This window comes from Brienomyrus brachyistius, unplaced genomic scaffold, assembly GCF_023856365.1.
Source record: "Brienomyrus brachyistius isolate T26 unplaced genomic scaffold, BBRACH_0.4 scaffold37, whole genome shotgun sequence".
Taxonomy (NCBI): domain Eukaryota; kingdom Metazoa; phylum Chordata; class Actinopteri; order Osteoglossiformes; family Mormyridae; genus Brienomyrus; species Brienomyrus brachyistius.
In genome coordinates, this window is record NW_026042312.1 from 215,576 (window position 1) to 223,431 (window position 7,856).

The 7,856-nt window shown below is 41.0% G+C and overlaps 2 long non-coding RNA genes across 2 annotated transcripts; both read right to left on the bottom strand.

Annotated features, from left to right (window-relative positions):
• Nucleotides 1-5: 5 nt before the first annotated feature.
• Nucleotides 6-2,116, bottom strand: LOC125722258 (uncharacterized). Its single transcript, XR_007386239.1, has 3 exons — nucleotides 1,505-2,116; nucleotides 1,057-1,112; nucleotides 6-776 (listed from the first exon to the last, which is right to left on the bottom strand). It is a non-coding gene; the product is annotated as an uncharacterized LOC125722258 (long non-coding RNA).
• Nucleotides 2,117-3,593: 1,477 nt separating this feature from the next.
• Nucleotides 3,594-4,617, bottom strand: LOC125722260 (uncharacterized). The gene is made up of 3 exons (XR_007386241.1): nucleotides 4,205-4,617; nucleotides 3,957-4,018; nucleotides 3,594-3,770 (listed from the first exon to the last, which is right to left on the bottom strand). It is a non-coding gene; the product is annotated as an uncharacterized LOC125722260 (long non-coding RNA).
• Nucleotides 4,618-7,856: the final 3,239 nt, after the last annotated feature.

Genomic DNA, 7,856 nt, shown 5'->3' on the forward strand with positions numbered 1-7,856 from the left:
AGATGGAAAAAAAATCCACAATAAATAAGATCACCTGACCATTACAAGCATTAATTTTAAGCAAAAGTGACTCCTCTAATAAATATTTCAATAATCACGCAAAATTAACATCTTTTGAACATTTTATAAGAACCTATACTTCTCAGAACCAGATCCAGTTGATATAGAATCATTTAAAAATAATCTAGACTTACCCATATTAACCAATGAAACAGCAGATGCCCTTGATGCCAGAGGTGGAGATTTCAGGTCCAGAGAGTACAAATCCAGACCAAGATTTTGTTTCAACCAACCAGATGAATATAAAGAGTCACAGTCACAGAGACTCAACTGGTTTGTTGAAACAAAATCTTGGTCTGGATTTGTACTCCCTACACCTGAAATCTCCACCTCTGCTTGATGCACCATTAACATCAGAAGAACTCCATAAGTTCCTCAACCAAATGCCTAACAACCAATCACCAGACCGGATGGTTACCCTGCAGAAATCTATACACATTTTTGGGACATATTATCTCCACTCTTCAATAGACTGGTAAGAGAAATTAAACATGCATCACAAATCCCATCAAACATGAGCACAGTGACCATTACAGTGTTATTGAGACCTGATAAAGACCCAACACAACCCTCCAGTTACCGGCCATTACAGTGTTATTGAGACCTGATAAAGACCCAACACAACCCTCCAGTTACCGGCCATTACAGTGTTACTGAAACCTGATAAAGACCCAACACAACCCTCCAGTTACCGGCCATTACAGTGTTATTGAAACCTGATAAAGACCAAACACAACCCTCCAGTTACCGGCCACTACAGTGTTATTGAAACCTGATAAAGGCCAAACACAACCCTCCAGTTACCGGCCATTACACTATTATTGACACCTGATAAAGACCAAACACAACCCTCCAGTTACCGGCCATTACAGTGTTATTGACACCTGATAAAGACCAAACACAACCCTCCAGTTACCGGCCACTACAGTGTTATTGAAACCTGATAAAGACCAAACACAACCCTCCAGTTACCGGCCATTACAGTGTTATTGAGACCTGATAAAGACCAAACACAGCCCTCCAGTTACCGGCCATTACAGTGTTATTGAGACCTGATAATGACCCAACACAACCCTCCAGTTACCGACCATTACAGTGTTATTGAAACCTGATAAAGACCAAACACAACCCTCCAGTTACTGGCCATTACAGTGTTATTGAGACCTGAAAAAGACCAAACACAGCCCTCCAGTTACCGACCATTACAGTGTTATTGAGACCTGATAAAGACCAAACACAGCCCTCCAGTTACCAACCATTACAGTGTTATTGAGACCTGATAATGACCCAACACAACCCTCCAGTTACCGACCATTACAGTGTTATTGAAACCTGATAAAGACCAAACACAACCCTCCAGTTACTGGCCATTACAGTGTTATTGAGACCTGAAAAAGACCAAACACAGCCCTCCAGTTACCGACCATTACAGTGTTATTGAGACCTGATAAAGACCCAACACAACCCTCCAGTTACCCGCCACTCTCACAAATGAATACAGACTTGAAAATCATTACAAAAGCTCTCGCCACTCAGTTACAGACAGACAGTCATTCCTACTATAATCCATCCTGATCAGACAGATTTCATCAAGACAAGACATGCCTCGGACAACATCCATAGATTATTTAATTTAGTCAATACTGCTCAGCATACCCATACTAAAACCACGATTACATCATTAGATGCAGAAACGGCATCTGACAGTCAGTTGGACATTCTTCTTTAATACATTGCATAGATTTGGCTTCGGAGAGTCGTTCACCCACTGGGTTAAAATACTGTACACCTCAGCCAAAGCTACAGTGTCACAGATGGGATCACATCACCTGCATTCACACTCCGACGGGGAAGACGGCCTGCATGCCCACTCTCTCCTTCACTGTTTGCCATCTTCATAGAAACAATTGTGGCAGCAATAAGACAGAACAGTGAAATAAATGGAATTCATACTAATAAGTCAACACAAAATTAATCTCTATGCAGATGATATCTTGTTGTTTTTATGAAACCCTCAATATATGAAATTTTAATTTTATTAATACCTTTTCAAAATATATCAAACTACACAATAAACTGGAAAAAAAACCCATAATATTCTCACTGTGAAGATGCCTGGGATTCACCTGATCAGGATGGTCTATTTTACACTGGAAATATCCGGTACTTGGGTATCTACATCTCCCACAGGCTCTCTGACTTGGTTACCCTCAACTACACCCCCTTACTCAAAACAATAGATGAGTCTCCCACTTCAATCAATAAAAATAAAATTACTCGTCCAGAATAATTTCAGAAAAATTCTTTCAAACTCTTAACTCATTAATGCCACATTTTTGCTGGAAAAACAAAAACACAAAATCAAACATTCCACATTACAGAAAAGTAAATCTCAAGGTGGATTACAAGCTCATTTTTCTTAATTATTACTTAGCAAATCAACTGCAAGACGTAACTAAATGGTCACACTACAGCAGTAACAGCAGCTCATGGTTACAGCAGGAGCAGCTGTACTGTAAAAATCTCAGACATGCAGACAAACAAAATGTCATTAAAGAAACAAAACTGCTTTAACAACACAGTGCTGCCATTTCCACAGCACTGACAGCCCAGTGGAAAGCCATTAAAATCACTAACTGTACTCTCAGACCCTGTAAATACACGCCAATCTGGAATAATCTGGACTTCCTACTTCACAATATCACTATTCACTATCACTCACGGGGACAGAAAGGGATTACACATCTACACCTCCTTCTCAGTAACAGTCATTTCATGACATTCGAAGACTTAATCCATAAATACGAGTTGAGAATATGTAATTTTTCTAATATTTACTAACTGAATCCAGCATCAAAACCTAAATGGACCTCACACATAATACACTGAATCCTCCTCAGATGAGACAACATTCTGCAATTTAAAAATAAAAAGAAACCTCTAGAATATATAATCCTCCATCTGCAACAGACACATTGATATTTGTACCAAAAATTAATTGGAATAAGGACCTTATCTTTTCCCCCAGCTCTGATTTCTGGATGGACGTCTGCAACAACATATTCACAGTGACAAATACTGGCCTTCAGTTCAGTACAAAGTAATTCACATAAAACATGTGACTCAATATAAAAAGTAATCAGTACTGATACCTGCTCACAGTGTACAAGGGGTGTCACAGATAATTATCTGCATGCTCTGTGGGACTGTATACCTGCTCACAGTTTACAATGGGTGTCACAGGTAATTATCTGCAGGCTCTGTTGGCCTGTATACCTGCTCACAGTGTTCAAAGGTTGTCACAGATAATTATCTGCATGCTCTGTGGGACTGTATACCTGCTCACAGTTTACAATGGGTGTCACAGGTAATTATCTGCAGGCTCTGTTGGCCTGTATACCTGCTCACAGTGTTCAAAGGGTGTCACAGATAATTATCTGCATGCTCTGTGGGCCTGTATACCTGCTCACAGTGTACAATGGGTGTCACAGGTAATTATCTGCAGGCTCTGTTGGCCTGTATACCTACTCACAGTGTACAATGGGTGTCACAGATAATTATCTGCATGCTCTGTTGGCCTGTATACCTGCTCACAGTGTTCAAAGGGTGTCACAGATAATTATCTGCAGGCTCTGTTGGCCTGTATACCTGCTCACAGTGTTCAAAGGGTGTCACAGATAATTATCTGCATGCTCTGTGGGCCTGTATACCTGCTCACAGTGTACAATGGGTGTCACAGATAATTATCTGCATGCTATGTGGGCCTGTATACCTACTCACAGTGTACAATGGGTGTCACAGATAATTATCTGCATGCTCTGTTGGCCTGTATACCTGCTCACAGTTTACAATGGGTGTCACAGGTAATTATCTGCAGGCTCTGTTGGCCTGTATACCTGCTCACAGTGTTCAAAGGGTGTCACAGATAATTATCTGCATGCTCTGTGGGCCTGTATACCTGCTCACAGTGTACAATGGGTGTCACAGGTAATTATCTGCAGGCTCTGTTGGCCTGTATACCTACTCACAGTGTACAATGGGTGTCACAGATAATTATCTGCATGCTCTGTTGGCCTGTATACCTGCTCACAGTGTTCAAAGGGTGTCACAGATAATTATCTGCAGGCTCTGTTGGCCTGTATACCTGCTCACAGTGTTCAAAGGGTGTCACAGATAATTATCTGCATGCTCTGTGGGCCTGTATACCTGCTCACAGTGTACAATGGGTGTCACAGGTAATTATCTGCAGGCTCTGTTGGCCTGTATACCTGCTCACAGTGTTCAAAGGGTGTCACAGGTAATTATCTGCAGGCTCTGTTGGCCTGTATACCTGCTCACAGTGTTCAAAGGGTGTCACAGATAATTATCTGCATGCTCTGTGGGCCTGTATACCTGCTCACAGTGTACAATGGGTGTCACAGATAATTATCTGCAGGCTCTGTTGGGCTGTATACCTGCTCACAGTGTACAATGGGTGTCACAGGTAATTATCTGCATGCTCTGTTGGCCTGTATACCTGCTCACAGTGCACCATGGGTGTCACAGGTAATTATCTGCATGCTCTGTGAGCCTGTATACCTGCTCACAGTGCACCATGGGTGTCACAGGTAATTACTGTATGTTCTCTATAGGTGAAAGATCTGGACTGCAGACAGGCCAATTCAGCAGCCGGACTCTTCTCCGATGAAGCCATGTGGTTGTAATATCTGCAGTATGTGGTTTTGCATTGTCCTGCTGAAATACACAAGGCCTTCCCTGAAACAGACGTACTCTGGAGGGGAGCATGTGTTGCTCTAAAACCTTTATATTCCTTTCAGCATTCATAGTTCCTTCCAAAACATGCAAGCTGCCCATACCGTATGCACTTATGCACCCCCATACCATCAGAGATGCTGGCTTCTGCCTGAACGCTGATAACACGCTGGAAGGTCTCCCTCCCCTTTAGCCCGGGGGACACGGCGCCTTTAATTACCAACAAGAATGTCACATTTGGACTCGTCTGACCATAGAACACTTTCCCACTTTGAAACAGTCCATTTCAAATGAGTCTTGGCCCACAGGACACGACGCCGCTTCTGGACCATGTTCAGATATGGCTTCCTTTTTGCATGATAGAGCTTTAGCTGGCATCTGCAGATGGCACGGATTGTGTTTACCGCAGGGGCGTAGATTTAGGGTGGACGGAGGGGATGTGTCCCCACCAATATCCTCCGACCATTGAAATGTCCCCACCAATAATTTAATCCACTTAAAAAAAAAAACAATCGTGCTGTCAACATTAACCTAGACACGCAGAAAGGGATAAATCACGTTCTCTCCTTGAGTCCTCCCGCCCCCAAAACACATGTGAACATTTTGATTGGCTGTGCATTTCCCTGCTATCATGTGAGAGGCTGTGGCTGCGTTCAGATACAAGCAGCGCCAAATGCAGTGGATTTTTTTCCCCGTGCAAGAAGGTGTGTTGGGTGTGGTGACACATGTGAGGATGGCGGCAGCAAAAAAAAAGAAGCTGGACATAAGGAGCTTTTTTTCAAAGAAAAGTGTAAGTCACGTCAAGTTCGCTAGTGAATCCATCAAAGTCCATCAAAGTAACGACAGCAGTTAACGTTAATGCTAGTGGGGGGGTTTTTTACCGCTTTGACGCACATTCATTATAGCAGGGCAGGCTATAGTCTGTGAATACGGACTTAAAACTAACAGCAGATTAAACAGCTAAATGTAAAAGTATAAATATGATCCCTGTCAGTTCTCCTAATCTAATGACGACTATTTGTCAGAAATCAGTCTTGTGAAAGAGATTGATATGCTACATACTAATATTGCCATGGCTAGAATTTTATTGACAGTTCACCAATAGACAATCCACTTCGCACAAATAGTTTTTAAAATGCATTCACTGACTTGGCAAACATTAATGATTTGATTCGAGATTTGCACACTAAGACTCAGAAAAAGTGAAATAAAATGATTGCTGTTTAAATGGCATGTGTTTATCCTGTTTTGTCAGGTGACAGAACCTAAACAACTGTGCTGTGTATCAGACAGTGATGGAGAGAAGGGGTCACAGGTGATGTTGAACGATGACTTGATATTATTATACCTAGTTTTCCTGAGATTTAACATTGTTACCGATAATAGGCTGCGGCATTCTCTGTCAATGCTCATAAGGAATCCCTCAATGTTTTTTTATTAGGGGACAGAAGCAGATCAGCCATGTTGTAGTTCAGGTGAAGAGGCAAGGTCACAGGAGGTGAATCTGAATGTTGATTATATATAACATATACTATGTGTGTGTGTATTATACATGTTGATTATACTAATATTTAACATTATGAGGAGTGATAGGCTGAGGATGTAAGTGATTCATTAGTGTTTTTGGCAAAAGTTTTGAACTGACATGTCTCACTTTTTTGTCACGCTATTTCATCAGGTGGCAATCCTGTCAGGTACTAGTGCAGTCAGAGGGGAAGAGTTAGGGTCAAAGGTCAGGCCTATTAAAGGCATTGTCCAGCCCCCCAAAAAACTTTACTCACTATTTACTCCTTAAGTGGTTCCAAACTTTTATGATTTTCTTTATTTTGTTGAATACAAAATAAGATATTGTGAAAAAAAGCTGAAAACCGTTAAACATTGACTTCCGTAGCAGGAAAAACAAATACTATGTAAATCAATGGTTACAGGTTTTCAGCATTCTTCAAAATATCTTCTTTAGTGTTCATCAGAAGAAAAAAAACTTAAAAAGACTTGTGACAATAACAGGATGAATAAATGATGACAGAATTTTCATTTTTTGCGTGAATTGCCCCTTTAAGCACATAATCATGGTTTTAATGTAGGGATAAAAAGTATGTTATCTAAATAGAATGAGTGGTGTGTTCTCATAAAGTCACATATGTATCATCATAGTCAGTCTTACAGTATGACTAATTGTATAATGTGGTGTATTTCTAAGGAAACTGGTCCACCTGTAGTGAGCAGCAGGGAGAGTAGCAGTGAAAGTGACAACAATGAGGAACAGTGTAGTAGTGGAGATATTCTGCATATTACAAATAAGCCAAACCAGCCTAACGCCAAATCCATCCCTGTTCAAAAATTGTCCAATAGGGTCCTCCATTTTCAGGAAAGGTGGTACAAAGAATATCCATGGCTTCATTATAGCCCCACAGTTAAGGGAATTCTCTGTTTTCACTGTGTGAAAATATATACCATACAGAAAAGTACTATGTCAAAAAAGGCAGACCCTGCATTCTGCTCAAAGGGGTTCACTAACTGGAAAAATGCTCTTGAAAGATTTGAACGCCATCAAAATACTAAATCCCATCATCATGCAGTCACAGTTAGTTGTCAAGAAGCAGTCCCAATAAATACACAACTCTCAACCGCCTGGTCAAAACAACAGGAAAATGCCAGACACTGTTTACAAATTATTGTAGGTGCAGTACAGTATCTTACTAGGCAGGGTTTGGCACTGCGTGGTCATGACAAAGACGATGGTAACCTATTTCAATATTTAAAATATAAAGCCAAGGATGATGCCTGCCTTTCTGACTGGCTATGCCATTGTCATGACTATACCTCTCCACAAGTGCAAAATGAGATTTTGCAGATGTTAGGAAACAGCATTGTCAGAAATATTGCACAGACTATCCAGTCTCTATCTGTCCTGCAGTTCTCAATCATTATAGATGGTACTCAAGATATCGCAGGTGCAGAACAAGAGTCTATATGTTTAAGATATGTGGATGAGGACCTGGTTCCACATGAGGTTTTTATTGGCTTATATGACATCTCAGGAA